The sequence below is a fragment of the Thalassophryne amazonica genome, chromosome 16 (assembly GCF_902500255.1).
Source record: "Thalassophryne amazonica chromosome 16, fThaAma1.1, whole genome shotgun sequence".
Lineage (NCBI taxonomy): Eukaryota > Metazoa > Chordata > Actinopteri > Batrachoidiformes > Batrachoididae > Thalassophryne > Thalassophryne amazonica.
In genome coordinates this window covers 81,928,153-81,944,421 of record NC_047118.1, presented here as the reverse complement: position 1 = coordinate 81,944,421, position 16,269 = coordinate 81,928,153, and the positions used below count along the sequence as shown (strand labels likewise).

General features: G+C 46.2%; 1 protein-coding gene across 1 annotated transcript in view; it reads right to left on the bottom strand.

Annotated features, from left to right (window-relative positions):
• Positions 1-15,973, bottom strand: part of gsg1l (gsg1-like) — a 131,265-nt gene extending 115,292 nt beyond the window's left edge. The window contains exon 1 of the mRNA XM_034191055.1: positions 15,728-15,973. The gene's annotated coding sequence lies outside the window, so the exon portion shown is untranslated. The remainder of the gene's footprint in view (positions 1-15,727) is intronic.
• Between the last annotated feature and the right edge of the window lie 296 nt (positions 15,974-16,269).

Sequence of the window (16,269 nt, the reverse complement as noted above, 5' to 3'; positions counted from 1 at the left end):
AGAGGGCCCTTAGGAGGATTCACAGACAATGGCATTTTTCTTGCCTGCAGGCAGCCTCCCAAAGAATGTTTAAACAAAATAAGAGAAGTTACCGAACACTTTTTCTGCAATAAACTGTACAGTGTGAACAATGCCATGTTTTGTCTTTGTTAGGGGCCCACAGGGATTCAGGAAGTCCAACTTACCAGGACCAGACCGTCCCCCAAGTATTGCTTGTGTCAAATTTCACAAAAATTAATCAAACACTTTTTCAGAAAATCATCAGACTGTGGCTCGTGATGGTCCTGTGGACCTCAGTCCAAAGGACAACTGCAAAAATTGACGAGAGCGACTGCAAACAAATTCTGTTGTGTTCTGATGCTTGTTCATTGGTAACATTTGGATGCAGATTATAAAATGATTTAATACTGTAGATGAGGCATAAATTCGTGTATGGTGGAGCAGCGCGGAGCAGTGCGTAGTGACGGACTTCACAGACGTGGAGTTTGAATGTTCTCCACGTGTGTGAGTCAGTTTTAGGCGGGTGCTCCTGTTTGTTCCCACAGTTCAAAGACGCGCAGGTTTGACTGACTGATGACTGAACTGACCGTAGGTGTGAAAGTGAACAGCTGTTCGCGCCGTGATGGACTGCAGAGCCCAGTGTGCGCTAAGATGGGCTCCAGTGACCTCACTGACCCCTAATGGGAAAAGTGGAAGCAAATGGATGAATATTTAAGTATAATGAATTACTCCAGCAGATGATACAGCAACAGCTCAGGAGCCAAAGAAGTGATTACAACACCAGGCGTAACCCCGCCCTTTTCTACAGACTGTGTCCTCCCACAAAGTGGTCTGAAGTTCCTCCCTGTTTTATCATAAATACAGAAACATCAGCACTAAAGAGCAGCTGTGCACACTGTGTAAAATCTGGCACTGAGTGATTTAATGTGTGTGTGTGAGAAACAAAGTCACCCTGTGTTATACATCATATATTATCCACCACTGATGGCTGCAGAGCAAAGCAGTGCTCCTGCACATCCTCCAGATGACATCAGCACATGAAACCATCAGTGAAATATTTTGATGAAGTACCTGCTGTGCATCAACCAGTGGATGAAGTGCTGATTTAATTCACTGGTGTTGTTTTATCAGTTTGAAACATTCTCTGCAGCAACAAGACATGTTTCCTCTGCTAACCACTGTTCACTCTATGTTTGGTTTTCTCATTTGTTCTCTTCACCCTTTCCACAGTGTGCATGAAAATACCGGCCGAAAGTCACTTAAAGTACACTTCTTCCACCACTCTGATACTTCAGCCGATTCTCCTGACCATGTCTACATGCCTTCACTTTCTATGTGAACAGCTGCCACACAGGAAGCTCCAGTGTAATAGAATCATCCACTCAAGGGTGTAGCTTAGATATACGGTTAACGGTTAATTTACCCCTCTGGGGCCGACACAGTCATATACGACAGCTGAGTACAAGTTTTACAAATTATAAATAACTTTTTAAAGATATGAGATAGAAACATACTTTTTTTTTTGCTTAAAAGTTAACTCCGTGGACTTTTGAGCCAGCCATCGGCCATCTTTGTACTCCTCATAGAAGCTGTGTGATGACGTGCACAATGTGAGTGTCCAATCAGAATTGGTTCACCGTCACATGGTTTGCCAATATCCAGTTGTAGGACAGAGCAGTCTCACGTGGTAGGCCAAAGATTGTTAGGAGCAGCGATGTGTTAACCCTCTGGGGCCGACGCCATCGTACACAACGGCTAAGACCAAGCGTTACTAAATCAATCAATCAATCAATCAATTTTTTTTATATAGCGCCAAATCACAACAAACAGTTGCCCCAAGGCGCTTTATATTGTAAGGCAAGGCCATACAATAATTATGTAAAACCCCAACGGTCAAAACGACCCCCTGTGAACAAGCACTTGGCTACAGTGGGAAGGAAAAAACTCCCTTTTAACAGGAAGAAACCTCCAGCAGAACCAGGCTCAGGGAGGGGCAGTCTTCTGCTGGGACTGGTTGGGGCTGAGGGAGAGAACCAGGAAAAAGACATGCTGTGGAGGGGAGCAGAGATCGATCACTAATGATTAAATGCAGAGTGGTGCATACAGAGCAAAAAGAGAAAGAAACAGTGCATCATGGGAACCCCCAGCAGTCTACGTCTATAACAGCATAACTAACTATAAGCTTTAGCAAAAAGGAAAGTTTTAAGCCTAATCTTAAAAGTAGAGAGGGTGTCTGTCTCCCTGATCTGAATTGGGAGCTGGTTCCAGAGGAGAGGAGCCTGAAAGCTGAAGGCTCTGCCTCCCATTCTACTCTTACAAACCCTAGGAACTACAAGTAAGCCTGCAGTCTGAGAGCGAAGCGCTCTATTGGGGTGATATGGTACTACGAGGTCCCTAAGATAAGATGGGACCTGATTATTCAAAACCTTATAAGTAAGAAGAAGAATTTTAAATTCTATTCTAGAATTAACAGGAAGCCAATGAAGAGAGGCCAATATAGGTGAGATATGCTCTCTCCTTCTAGTCCCCGTCAGTACTCTAGCTGCAGCATTTGAATTAACTGAAGGCTTTTTAGGGAACTTTTAGGACAACCTGATAATAATGAATTACAATAGTCCAGCCTAGAGGAAATAATGCATGAATTAGTTTTTCAGCATCACTCTGAGACAAGACCTTTCTAATTTTAGAGATATTGCGCAAATGCAAAAAAGCAGTCCTACATATCTGCCCAACATGCGCCCTGAATGACATATCCTGATCAAAAATGACTCCAAGATTTCTCACAGTATTACTAGAGGTCAGGGTAATGCCATCCAGAGTAAGGATCTGGTTAGACACCATGTTTCTAAGATTTGTGGGGCCAAGTACAATAACTTCAGATTTATCTGAGTTTAAAAGCAGGAAATTAGAGGTCATCCATGTCTTTATGTCTGTAAGACAATCCTGCAGCCTAGCTAATTGGTGTGTGTTAAATTAGAAATAACTTTTGAATGATATGAGATAGAAACATACTTTTTTTTTTTTTTGCTGAAAAGTTAACTCCGCTGACTTTCGAGCCAGCCATCGGCCATCTTTGTACTCCTCATAGAAGCTGTGTGATGATGTGCGCAATGTGAGTGTCCAATCGGAATTGGTTCACTGTCACATGGTTTTCCAAAATCCAATCGTAGGGCAGATTTACCTCACGTGAAAAGCCAAAAATCATTTTCAGGAGTGATATGTTACTAGTTGGCCCGTTTGAATAGCTCCCTGGGTGCTCCAATGAGTACATACTATTAGTACATACTCAGTGTGCTCTGCGCCATTACGCACAGCGATCAGTGAAAGCAGGAGCACACGGAGAGCCTCTGATGACAATCTCACATGCTCAAACAAAGAGTGTGTAACTATCAGGATTGCTCCACTAGTTTGCATGTGAATGTTACTGGATAACTCTGTTGCTTTCTCTGCTTAAAGCACTGTTTACCATATCAATGGACAACAAAATGCATAGACCATTTTGTATATATTGTTTAAAATATGCATTTGTGTTTATTGTTTGAACTTTATTGTTGTACAGTCTTTCAGACAAGACCTCAAATTACCTTTATAAAGTGTCAAAACAGTTGTTTATTATAGTTTGCTGTGTGTTTTGAATAAATATGTGTGGAAAATTATTTTTCACTTTATTTTTTCCTTGCCTATTTTTGATTGTAAACCTTTATTACACTTATAAAACAACAAAAACATATATATTCTGAAAACACAGGTTGTCCTGAAAAAAAGAGACATAAAACTTGATTGTGGGATGCAGGGAGAGCTGTTAACAGCAATAATAAAACATTTATGCCAGGCGAGTGAAGTGTCCAAGAAATGCCCTCGGACCCCAGAGGGTTAATCACAGAGGAGGCTGCAGCTGGAGCTTTGCGCGCACGCCTAAAAAGCTGCAGAAAGCATTTGAGCCGTCTAAAAGGTAATTATTTGTCTTGTTTACATTGTCATGGCTTTATAAAACAGTTATGTGTGTTTCCTTGTCTGCAGTTGTTAAAGTATTTATTTTTATGTTTATAACAGATTTAACTTCTTGTTATAATCCTTCAGATGAGCTGTGCTCTGATGTGATCCGCTGACGTCACCACTCGCTCTGTTCACTGCTTGTTTACTCCACTTGACGAGCTGCACGTCGAGCTGGAGATTAGATCATGCCACATAGCACGACATTTGTGCATGAAAGATTTTTTGAACATTTCAAAATTCTTTGCGCGCAATAGCACGCACAGGTGCCCCTCTCACGTCCTGTCTGTACCAGTTAAAGATGAGTTTACTCTCCAGCACAACACACGTCGTTGTTGTGAAAGTGTAGGAACACGGACCCACAACAGGGGGCGCAAATGAACGGACAATGGAGAAGGTAAATAACAAGGTTTTACTGTTGTGAAACGTGCACAACCAATACAACAATTGACAATTTGGGGTTAAGCCACGAAGAAGCTCCTCCAAACGTGTGAGGTAAACTGGGGACCGCGATCGGAGACGATGTCTGATGGTATCCCATGCAGACGGACGACGTGGTGGACCAGGAGGTCCGCTGTCTCCTGGGCCGTTGGTAGCTTCGGGAGGGCCACAAAGTGGGCCGCCTTGGAGAAACGGTCCACTATCGTGAAGACGACGGTGTTTCCCTGGGACGGCGGGAGACCCGTGACAAAGTCCAGGCCGATGTGGGACCAGGGGCGATGAGGCACGGGCAGCGGCTGTAGCAGCCCTGAGGTCTTTCGGTGGTCGGCCTTGCCCCTGGCGCAGGTGGTACAGGCCTGGACGTAGTCCCGGACGTCGGCCTCCAGGGACGCCCACCAGAAGCGCTGCCGGATGACTGCCACGGTCCTTTGCACCCCAGGGTGACAGGAGAGCCTAGAACCGTGACAGAAGTCCAGCACCGCCGCTCTGGCTTCCGGTGGGACGTAGAGTCTGTTCTTTGGTCCGGTGCCGGGGTCCGGGTCACGGGTCAGGGCCTCCCGGACGGTCTTCTCCACGTCCCAGGTGAGGGCGGGCCACGACAGCGGACTCCGGGATGATGGGATCCGGGGGATCCGACGGTTCCGTTCTGACTTCGTCTTCGTGTACCCGGGACAATGCATCCGATCTTTGATTCTTGGTCCCGGGACGGTAGGTAATCCGGAAGTCAAAACGGCCAAAGAACAGTGACCAGCGGGCTTGCTGGGGTTCAGCCGCTTGGCGGTCCTGATGTACTCCAGGTTCCGATGGTCAGTGAAAACCGTGAATGGCACGGCTGTTCCCTCCAACAGATGTCTCCACTCTTCGAGGGCCTCTTTCACCGCAAGGAGTTCTCGATTGCCGACGTCATAGTTCTGTTCGGCCGGGGTCAACCTGCGGGAAAAATAGGCACACGGGTGAAGGACCTTATCGGTCTTCCCGCTCTGGGAGAGCACCGCTCCTATCCCTGAGTCCGAGGCGTCCACTTCAACCACTAACTGGCGGCTAGGGTCGGGCTGCACCAGAACTGGTGCAGATGAGAAGCGCCGTTTCAACTCCTTGAACGCGGCTTCGCACCGATCCGACCAGGTGAAGGGGACTTTTGGTGAGGTCAGGGCTGTCAGGGGGCTAACAACCTGACTGTAGCCCTTAATAAACCTCCTGTAGAAATTAGCAAAGCCGAGGAACTGTTGCAGCTTCCTACGGCTTGTGGGTTGGGGCCAATCTCTCACCGCCGCAACCTTGGCCGGATCAGGGGCGACGGAGTTAGAGGAGATGATGAACCCCAAGAAGGACAAAGAAGTGCGGTGGAACTCACACTTCTCGCCCTTCACAAACAGGCAGTTCTCCAACAACCGCTGTAGGACCTGACGGACATGCCGGACATGAGACTCAGGATCCGGGGAAAAGATGAGTATATCGTCTAGGTACACGAAGACGAACCGGTGCAGGAAGTCCCGCAAGACATCGTTTACCAATGCTTGGAAAGTCGCGGGAGCATTAGTGAGAACCGAAACGGCATGACCAGGTACTCAAAATGACCTAACGGGGTGTTAAATGCCGTCTTCCATTCGTCTCCCTTCCGGATCCGAACCAAATGATACGCATTCCTAAGATCAAGCTTGGTGAAGATTCTGGTCTCCATGCAAGGGGGTGAACACTGAATCCAACAAGGGCAACGGGTATCGGTTGCGAACCGTGATTTCGTTCAACCCCTGTAATCAATGCATGGACGAAGCCCGCCATCTTTTTTACCCACAAAAAGAAACCAGCACCCATCGAGGAGGTGGAAATTCCAGATCAACCCGGCAGCTAATGAGTCCCGGATGTAGGTCTCCATTGATTCGCGTTCCGGCCCGTGAGAGGTTGTACAGTCTACTGGACGGGAACTCACTGCCTGGAACCAAATCAATGGCACAATCATACGGGCGGTGGGGAGGAAGCGTGAGAGCCAGATCCTTGCTGAACACGTCTGCAAGGTCATGGTACTCCGCCGGCACCGCCTTCAGATTGGGCGGGACTCGGACCTCCTCCTTAGCGTGGGAGCCGGGGAGGAACCAAGGAACCTAGGACACTCCCGATGGCAGGTCTCGCTCCACTGTACCACTACCCCGGACGGCCAATCGATCCGGGGATTGTGCTTTAGCATCCAGGAAAAACCCAGAACCACACGGGAGGTGGCTTGAGTCACAAAGAACTCGATCACCTCCCGGTGGTTACCTGACACCACCAGAGTTACTGGTGGTGTCTTATGCGTGATCGGTGGGAGTAGGGAGCCATCTAGTGCCCCGAACCTGTACAGGCGAGGTAAGAGCCACCAGAGGGAGCCCTATCTCCCTGGCCCATCTACTGTCTAGCAGATTCCCCTCAGAGCCCGTGTCCACCAGTGCTGGGGCCTTCAGGGTTGAATCCTCATACAGGATCGTGACTGGGAGTCGTGTGGCAATGTGGGTGTGTCCCACGTGAATGTTTTGGCCCACCCCTGGCCCAGTCTCTAGGGGCGGGCGTTGGAGTTTAACCGCTCGGGGCAGTCGCTTGCAAGATGCTCACTCGAGCCACAAACAAAACAAGCTCCGTAGGCCCGCCTCCTTTGTGCTTCAGGTGCCCTAAATGTTGCCCTGCTCGTGTCCATAGCTTCGTCAGCAGGGGGAGCCGTAGGCGCACGGAGCGCAGGAACAGAGGAGCGTGGGGAGGGCGGAGCTTGGTCGGAACCGGAAGGGAGAGGGACGACGCGTGCCTGGCCACGCCCTTCGCCTCGTTCCCGACGGCGTTCTTCTAGCCGGTTGTCGAGTCGTATGACTAGATCGATGAGCCCATCTAAGTCCCGCGGTTCGTCCTTCGCCACCAGGTGCTCTTTAGGACCAGTGACAGTCCGTTTACAAGGCGGCGCGGAGGGCAGTGCTATTCCAGCCGGATCTCGCCGCCGCGATGCGGAAGGCGACTGCATAGGCAGCTGCGCTCCGACGCCCCTGTCTCATTGACAGTAGCACGGTTGAAGCGGTCTCTCCTCTATTGGGGTGATCGAACACCGTTCTGAGCTCCCGCACAAACCCATCGTATGTATGAAGGAGCCGTGAGTTCTGCTCCCAGAGCGCTGTAGCCCAAGCGCGTGCCTCCCCACGAAGCAGGTTTATTACATAAGCTACTTTGCTAGCGTCAGTCGCGTACATCACGGGACGCTGTGCGAAGACGAGCGAACACTGCATCAAAAAATCCACGCACGTCTCCACACAGCCTCCGTACGGTTCTGGAGGGCTTATGTATGCTTCTGGGGACGGAGGGAGGGGCCGTTGAACGACCAGTGGAACGTCACTATCACGCGCAGGATCCACGGGAGGGAGAGCCGCAGCGGCGCCCGGAGGGCGCGCTTCCACTTGTGCGGCGAGAGCCTCCACCCTGCGGTTTAGGAGAACATTCTGCTCGGTCATTAAATCCATCCGAGTGGTGAAAGCGGTGAGGATCCGCTGCAACTCACCGATTACCCCTCCCGAAGATGCCGACGCGCCCTGTTCTTCCATTGGCCGTTCAACAGCCGGTTGACGCCCCTCGGGATCCATGACGCTGGCCGAGATATCCTGTTGTGAAAGTGTAGGAACACGGACCCACAACAGGGGGCGCAAATGAACGGACAATGGAGAAGGTAAATAACAAGGTTTTACTGTTGTGAAATGTGCACAACCAATACAACAATTGACAATTTGGGGTTAAGCCGAATTCCACTGGTGTCGTGTGGGCAGGCTCGAAGGTAGGAGACGTCCGTCCAAGTCGAACCGGAACCACCCAGATTTCCTCTGCCACCGAACCCTGGAAGTACTGGAACCGCCAAGTCCCGAATTCCCAGGTGGCCACTGCCTCCGCTCGTCGGATCCGGTACTGCTGGCAAGAGACACAAACACACAGGTGTGGATGCGGCTTGCACCCAGTAACACAGAGAGGGGAGAAGCCGTCTCCACCTCACGTCACAATACTGCAGGAAGGTGAGTAACTTATCTGAAGCAACGGCTTTTAGTAGACAGCTGTCCTGCAATGCTCAACAAGAAAGGCAATATAATACAGCAGAGAATCGTTACCTCTATCTTAAGGCGATATCTCGGCACTGAGGTGGAGGACGCCGTCCTGGTGATATACCTCCGTGCTGAGTGGAGTCAGCTGTGTCCAGTGATGGGTGACAGCTGTCACCCTGGCTGCTCTCGTAGGGCGGCAGCGCCCTCTGGTGCCTGGAGCCCGCACTCCAGGCAGGGCGCCCTCTGGTGGTGGTGGGCCAGCAGTACCTCCTCTTCAGCGGCCCACACAACACGTCGTGATGTGTCATGAAGAAAAGGCATGCTCGCGTCAGTGCACCTTTACCTTGTGATTGTGAATGCTGTTTGAATAGCCCTCTGGCTGCTGGCTTCATGCGTAAAGTGCAACGTCGCGCATATGAATGGGGGGAAGGGTGTTAACAGGGCCTCAAACTGTGAAGATAGGTTGTGTACAATGCAGGAACACATTCCAAGAGGGAGTCAAACGCCATGGAATTAAAAAGTTTGTGTTGTAACTTTAAGCTCCTTTCACACCGGGGCTGCTCCCAATTTCTGCATCAGGTGCGTGCAGCAGGGGGCAGAGAGGAGGTGAGAATGCAGCCTGCAGCTTCTCTGCACAGAGAAGTCAGAGTGCACAGTTTGGCTGCAGACAGACTGTGCACTCTGACTTCTCTTCTACTTGTGCTGAGCTGCAGGCTGTGCTCTGAGTTCTGTTATAGTTTATCTTTCCTCCCTTAACCGCGAGATGCGTGCGCGCGAACCGTCCTTGAGCAAATGTGATGTCTGGAGTTCTACTTGATGTGACATGTCCTGTCTCAGGACTTATGTCCTTTTTTGTCCTTTTTTTAACTGTGATGTGAGAGTTTGAGCAGAGAACAAGGAACTAACTGCCTGCAGCCAGACTTTTTTTTTCTTTTAATTGTTTACATGTGCATACGTGAACGAACGTCCATGAGTGGACTAGAGATGTCCGGACTTTTTACTCGATATTTCTGGCAATCAGTTTGTATTTCTTTCTGTGGTCTTCTTTTTCAGCATGTAGTTTCTACTGCATTAAGTACATGGTATAAAAACAATCCTGCGTGATTTATACTGCGGGAACAATGTAACACAGCAGGAATCATAAATTGGCTTCCAAGTCATGCCGGGTAACGCCTCTTTGCCCTGAATTACACCTCTTTGCCCCAACTTGCGCTGGAACCACTCCGATTCTGCGTTGAGCACAGGACGCCAAAAAAATTAAAACAGGTTTAATTTTTCGGCGCCCCGACTTGCTTCTCCTTTGCGCCCCTCGCGTTGTTGTGGTGCTACGAAGCCACGGTGGAGAACTTTATACACGTAAGCGGGAAAGCCGAAAACCAACATTGATCCCTCCGATCCCTCAAGCAGCACTGCATTAAAAACCGACATCATTGTGTAAAGGATGTTACCGCGTGGACGCAGGAACACTTCAGAAAACCATCGTCAGTTAACACAGTTCATTGCTACATCTATTTCAGCAAGACAATGCCAAGCCACATTCTGCACGTGTTACAACAGCATGGCTTCGTAGTAAAAGAGTGCGGGTACTAGACTGGTACAAGACTGGCCTGCCTGCAGTCCAGACCTGTCGCCCATTGAAAATGTGATACATTATGAAGCGCAAAATATGACAACAGAGACCCCGGACTGTTGAACAACTGAAGTCGTACATCAAGCAAGAATAGGAAAGAATTCCACCTACAAAGCTTCAACAATTAGTGTCCTCAGTTCTCAACGCTTATTGAGTGTTGTGAGAAGTAAAGGTGATGTAACACAGTGGTAAACATACCACTGTCACAGCTTTTTGAAATGTGTTGCAGGTATCCATTTCAAAATGAGCAAATATTTGCACAAAAACAATAAAGTTTATCAGTTTCAACATGAAATATCTTGTCTTTGTGGTGTATTCAATTGAATATAGGTTGAAGAGGATTACAATCATTGTATTCTGTTTTTATTTACATTTACACAACGTCCCAACTTCATTGGAATTGGGGTTGTAAATTTATTGGTCTGTTGTAGTTTATTGTTTGTATTATAACATTTGGAAAGAGGTGTCATTTGATTTAAAACAGTGAAAGAAGTTATTAATTCCAACTGAAATCTTTTTATTATTATTTGCGGAGCAGATATGTGGATGAATTGTGACTTTGACAATAAAAGCATGAATTTGGCACAGTGTTCAAGCATACCCTAAAGATAATTTTGGCTGTAGGGGCATCGCAGAGGCAGCCGTTTACCAGATGGCCACCACACATTGTTGTATTAGCAGCTCAGACTCGAGACCAACAGGGTCTTGATCCAGGTCCCTAATCCTACATTTTTAAGGATCAGGAATGCAGTGGTATTATTTATATCCCCAAACTATGAGTCAGGGAGGGATATTATGGTTTTTCGTGGACCACCACTGTGTCCGCCACTGCAGAGTTTTCACATTAGCACATTAACTCCAAGAGTTTTCATCAGATTCTTTTCAAATTATCTGGAAACATTCATGGCCTCCTGAGGATGATGCCTATTGATTTTGGTGACCCTAGGACCTTCCCTCTAGTGCCACCATTAGGTCAAACCTTTGAATTAGGATTAGTGTATCTTTAAAAGCTTTCATCTAAATCAGTGAAATCTAATGGGGTTTTTTGTTTGTTTGTTTTTAATGACAACAAGAAAAGAGGTCACACAGTTACAGTGAATGCTGAAATGCAACGCTAGCTCTGAAAACACAACTGCAGTGGCATAGTGACACAAAAAAGAAAGTTATATTTAAACACAACATTAGTTCTGAAAACATGAGCCACCACAGTGGCAAATCGCAGTGCACTTAAGCTCTGCCTTGAAACATTTGCACTTTTCACTGCATCCCTTCTTGCATCCACAGCAGAGGAGTTCAAGACAGGTTCTTGGTAGAATTCTGGTGACACAAGAGTGTCAGCTATGTTCTTGTATCCTGTCCCATCTCTTTCACATGTTGAATTAGCTGGATATTTCAGTATCTCTTCTCTGTCTTCTTGACACAGAACACATTTATTCCAGTCTGTGGTCAGGCACTGTGTGTCTGACATTCCAGGCTCAGTAGGGTCCACTAACTTGAATTGCTTGGCCACTGTCTCACAATACACTATGCAATTTAAAGAACAGTATGTACTAGCTCTAGCACCACCAATCCAGCATCAGCTGAAACCACCAGGAAGGTTTGTCAGCTGCCAGCACAGTCATATGGAAGAGTACAGTTAAGACCCCCTGACGCTTGCACAACTTTGATCCACGCACTTGTGTGCACTCTGCTGTGTAGGAGAGTAAACTCATCTCAAACTCATAAACCGCTGTAAACTGTGCGCGGCTTCATGCAAGTGCGCAAAGAAAATTTTGAAATGTTCAAAATCTCCATCACGCACTAATAATGTCAACTTCATGTGAACTTTGTGCAAACGAACGATTATAACGAGATGTTACATCTATCATAAACATCATTTTACAGCTACTCATAAGAAGGAAAAACATGCAACTGTTTTACCAACCCATTACAATAGAAATATTAGAAATACCATTTAGACGGTTCCAATACATTCTCCACCTCATGGAGCGAATGAGAGTGAGACAGAGAGTGACACAGCAGGTGGGATTGTCATGATGAAGTGCATACAAGTGCACGGATCAAATTTGTGCAATTGTCAGGGCACCTTTAGCTGCATCAGGCCAGTCAAGGTCAGCTGAAAGCACACAAATGTACATACAGATTAGTCCCAAAAATTCAGATCGGCATCGGACCCAAACTAACTGAATGTTGAAATAATATCACTAATATTACATATTTTAATGGTATTACAATTATTTAATTACCTGAATGCTAGCCATATGTTGTTACATAGGTGCTAGCATGTTGTAAATAATACTACTGCATTCCTCATCCTTGAATGTGTAGGATTAGCCACCAAAATCAAGAGCCTTGATGGTCTAGAGCCTGAGGAAATGATAAAACAACAACCTGTGGCAGCCATTTTGGAAAATGGCCGCCTCTGCAATATCCCTACAGGCAAAAATTATCTGGTTGGTATGGTCTAACTGGCCAAATTTCATGCTTTTATTGTCAAAGTTACGATTCACCTCAGATATTGCGCATATCTGCCCCACTAATTATTATTTCCTTTACCTGATGGGCAACCTTAGTTTACGCACCGGCTGGTGCTCACGCCAGAGAACCACTGCATAAAACTCCGGTGTGGAATGGAGGACGATTCTCATTTCTTACCTGCAACAAGACAAGAGTCCCAGTTTATGACTTTAATCCACTCAAAGGTGACTCAGGATTGACATCTTATGAATGGCTTTGAGAGGGGTTAATGAAGAAGTCCAATTCAATTCAATTTTCGTAATTTATATAGCGCCATCTCATGACAGATTCGCCTCAAGGTACTTCACACAACATACAATTCATAGCAGCACAAAGTGAATTAAAATCGAACAGGGCACATAAAAATGTAAAAACATAGTAGAATAAAAAGAAATTACAAATCAAACATAAAAACATAATAAATTAACAATAAGACAGTCTAAAAAAGTGGGTCTTCAATCTTGATTTAAAAGTCTCCACCATGTCAGACTGCCTTATAGATGCAGGTAGATCATTCCAGAGAGCAGGACCATGGTAAGAGAAGGCTCTATACCCCACAGACTTTTTTATTCACCCTTGGAACACACAGACGTACTGCACCTTGCGAACGCAAGAGCCATGCCAGTACGTAGGGTTTGACCAAGTCCACCAGGTAGGAAGGAGCCAGTCCATGAACAATTTTATAGACCAGCAACAGGACTTTATAATCCAATCTGGCAGAAACTGGAAGCCAATGAAGGGACACCAGAATGGGTGTAATGTGGTCAAACCTTCTGCTTTGTGTCAAAGGTCTGGCAGCAGCATTCTGCACTAAGTGAAGTCCCCTAATGCTGGACTGTGGCAGACCAGAAAATAAAGCATTGCAATAATCCAGTCTAGAGTCAATCAATCAATCAATCAATTTTATTTATATAGTGCCAAATCACAACAAACAGTTGCCCCAAGGCGCTTTATATTGTAAGGCAAGGCCATACAAGAAGAAGTAGAAGAAATAAATACATGTATCAGAATCTCAGCATCGGCCATAGACAGGATGGGACGAATCGTCGCTATGTTTCGCAGATGGAAGAAGGCAGTCCTTGTAACATCTCTAATGTGGAGGTCAAAGGACAACGTAGGATCAAAAGGTACCCCAACTTTCCTCAATTTGTCTGTATGATGTAAGCGCCAGCTGGTCACATTGATGCCGATGTCTGGCTGGACTAAGAAGCATCATTTCAGTCTTATCAGAGTTTAAGAGTAGGAAGTTACTAGACAACCAACTTCTCACTTAGGGATTTTATGTGGATAAGATTACCAGCAGTTATCGGCATGTACAATTGAATACCATCAGCATAGCAATGAAATGCAATCCCATAATACCGCAGAATATGCCCAAGGCACACTATATCAAGGGAGAAAAGCAAGGGGCCTAACATAGACCCATGTGGAACCCCAAATTTCATGTCACTAAGGCCAGAGGTAGTGTTATTATAGACAACACAATGATAACGACTGGACAAGTATGATGTGAACCAAACATGGACACCTCCAGTAATCCCAAAATAATTTTCCAGCCTATCAAGTCAAACATGACAGTATCAAACGCAGCACTAAGATTTAAAAGCACCAAAACCATAGTGGTGTCCGAATCCATTGCACGCAGAAAATCATTCACTACTCTTGTAAGCGCTGTCTCTGAGGAGTGATGTTTTCTAAAAGCAGACTGCAGTGGCTCAAAAAGATCATTCTCAGTAAGATGGTCCACAGGCTGCTGTGAAACAACTTTTTCCAGAATTTTAGAGCAGAATGACAGATTTGATATCGGGTTATAATTATTCAATACACCAGGGTCAAGACTAGATTTCTTAAGCAATGGTTTAATCACTGCAGCTATAAAACACCAAGGAAGTTGTGGACTTGCCGCTTAGTGAAGCAGAGAACCAGCAAACAGCAGACCCCTGCAGTCTGCAATCAACATAGAGAAATGATCATTTCCCGATAAACACCCTCAAAATCAATGGCCGCTCTGGTGCCCCGAAGTGAAGGACCGATAAGGGAATCGTTAAGCAAAAAGGTTATTGATGTAATCATGTATGCTGTGGTAGAAATGTGCTTTCTGGCTTCCGTCCGTGGTGCATTCAATGTGCCTAAAAAAAATCGATGCAAGCAGGCAGCGAGCGATGCATCACGATTTCACCTGTCAATTGAAATGATGCACACTGAATAAATTGATGCCCTCGGTTTGCGCACATTTGTATCTAGATACAGATTCATATTAATTAATGTTCAACATGCAACTGACGCAGACCTTGTTAATCCAGTATTACTTGATTTATCTCTCTCATGACTTCAAGGTAGGATGGGGAGTAAATGCGGGTCTAAACTGGGGACCCTTACTGGATGTGTGTCCTGACTGGGGTTTGAACCCACAATGTCTTGTTTCAAAGGCAGCATTTCTACCACTACACTATCCAGCTACTACCAGTGGCTTGAAAAGCCCGACCAAAAGGACAGCACACAGGCTCTGATCATGGCAGCACAAGAACAAGCCCTAAGCACCAGATCCATAGAGGCAGGGGTCTACCACAGCTGACACGACCTACATTGCAAGCTGTGCAGATGTGATCCAGAGACAGTCCAGCACCAAGAAGGAGCACAAGAAAAACAGAGAAGTACCAAGTCCCGAAGGAGCAAGTGGAGCAAATGTGGAAGGTAAAGTCCTAAATGGTCCCAGTGGTAATAGGGGCACTAGGAGCTGCAACCCCCAAATTGGAAGAGTGGGTCCAACAGATTGTAAACACAACATCAGAGGCCCTTCCAGAAGAAGAACACCAAAATCAAAAGTCTATAATTGTATATTATTGATTCGATGTAAAAGTACATCGTTGAAAGGCAGCAAAAACACAAATGAGAAGGAAAAAATAAGTTCTATGTCATAAATGTATGATGAGATTAATCAGCGCTTCAAAGATATTGTGTGGTCAGGTTTAAGATTCAGAGGGACTACAAAAGGAGGTGTGGTCTGTAAAATTTAGATTTTCCTGTGTGTTCATGACTTCCCTCAAGCTGATGAACAGGTGGTCAACAGCAGAAGTAGTGATGCTTAATGGCAGTCATTACTCACCTCTCTCCGACGCCGGCGACAAGATCAATGAAACTCCGACAACTTCTCACCTGAGACAGAGAGAAAGGAGAGAATGTAGAGTGAAGATTGGAAAAGGGAAAATGGAAAATGAAATGAAGTGGGGATGACAGAGAGGAGAGAAAAGACGGAAGGAAAGAAAGGTCGAAGGGACAGAAGATGAAGTGGTTAGGAAGGAAGAGAATATGATGTGAGGATGAAAATGAATTTACAAGGAAACGGAAAAGAACAGAAAAAGAAAAACATAAAAGGAACATTAGTGTCATTGTATCAAACCATGAAAAATAACAAGTCAAGGAGTCGCTAGAGCAGCAATGACACAGTGGTCCTGAAGCTCGTATTGTTCCAGTGACACCACAGTGTGGTTAAAACCTGTGCAGTCGTCTGCTGCTTGGACGGAGAAACGTGTTTGTCACTGAGAGCAGAAGTAAGATTAACCTGTTGGAAAGCTAAAAACAAACAGGGCACTCATAAGAAATGTATTAGTTAACTGTCTGTATGTGTGTGTACAGACTATTTATTCA